We start from the raw sequence: 1,611 nt of genomic DNA, 5'->3' as shown, positions 1-1,611 counted from the left end.
TTAAGTACATTTCCAGAATTTAATAAACAAACTTTTGCTTCCTACTAACATGTGCAATGACAGTGTTTCACAGATGGTATATATGTTAAGTCTCTATTCAAATTCATGCACCCATAATCATAGTTAATACTTTTTTATCATCAGATAACCTACTTGTATTTTTCTACATATTATCCCTTTCTAAATATAGCTTCAGTTAAATTATATTTACATACAGTGATCTGAATTCAAGAATTGTTATTTTCTGTTATCCATTATCCTTTCAAGTGCAGAACTACTTGGGAAGACTGAAAAAAAATTAAAAATGTAGAAATTAAAAAGCAGTAGCTTTCCTTTCCTTTCCTTTCCTTTCCTTTCCTTTCCTTTCCTTTCCTTTCCTTTCCTTTCCTTTCCTTTCCTTTCCTTTCCTTTCCTTTCCTTTCAAACACCTGGTTAAATGAAATCTGAACTTGTGCATCTCAAACACTTTGTTAAGCTAAAGGCATCTGAAAGAAGAAATTGAATCCCCCTTTCCCCCTTTCTTGGAAACACACTAACTGAGCAATACCTCGCTGAACCTCAGTAGTTCATCAGAATCACCCAAAGTTCTTAAAAGTGGCTAAGCAGGAAGTGCAGTTATTGGCTCAATAACCTATCTGCCTATAAGTCTCTTTAGTCTTAAAACAAGGTCAAAACAGCCCAAACAAGTTGTTAAAGGCAGCAGGAAAAGTAAATATAATAGAAATCATCTTAAAAATAGAGAGAGCAATGCCTATGACTGTGTCTGAGCTCAGTCCCCAGGCTTCCAAGGGCACACACCAGGTGAGGTGTGCGAGGCCCCCTGAGCTGAGATGCAGGAGGCACTAACGCAGGTTCTGTTTCGCAAGCAGGCAAAGAGAGAAGTTCTAACCCAGGAGAAGAGCCCAGTCTGATGGGGTGTGTACATTTGGTGGGGCTCAGGGACAGTTGAGGCTCATTCACACAGTCTGTAATGCTACTCTAATGCTGGCTTTGTGAGCGTACCTTGTGCAAGTATGTAAGGAATCCTGCATTTTCTGCCACCAACTCTCACCCTTTTACACACCTCCAAGAAAAATGTACTCCTACGTGCGACCTAGAGAAATAAGGGCTTGTAGCAGCAGCAAAATTAAAAATGCTGAATGTATTTTCAATGTACTCTCACGTGCTAAACCTGCTGCCTGCATGCATTAAATGCACAGAAAAAATGCCACCTTTGTCACCTACAGAAGCAAAAGGGCCTTTATACAGTGAACATGAACAAGTGCACTCCTGCTACGAATGGAAGCACTGCGATTTACAAACACCGCACCCATTCACAGCAAGGGACTCCAGGAGCCCTGCACCGCAGCAGCACGGCCCCTGCTCGGGACGGGAGGGCAGCAGCCATGAGGAAGAGGCACCGCAAGCCCGGGGGGCAGCCGAAAGCCGCCGGTCGCCGCGCTCAGGCCCGGCGCTGCCCCCGCCTGGCCGCGACGCCGAGCGCCTGCTGCGGCCGCAGGCCCGGCCCGGCCCGGCCCGAGCCGCCCGGGGAGCGCGACGGCGGCGCCCGTCACATGGCGGGCGGGCGGGCGGGGAGAGGCCCGGCAGGAAGTGAGTTCTGGTTCCTGGGTT

This window comes from Aythya fuligula, chromosome 6 (assembly GCF_009819795.1).
Source record: "Aythya fuligula isolate bAytFul2 chromosome 6, bAytFul2.pri, whole genome shotgun sequence".
NCBI lineage: Eukaryota > Metazoa > Chordata > Aves > Anseriformes > Anatidae > Aythya > Aythya fuligula.
The sequence above is the reverse complement of the archived record's forward strand: the minus strand, read 5'-3'. Positions refer to the sequence as shown.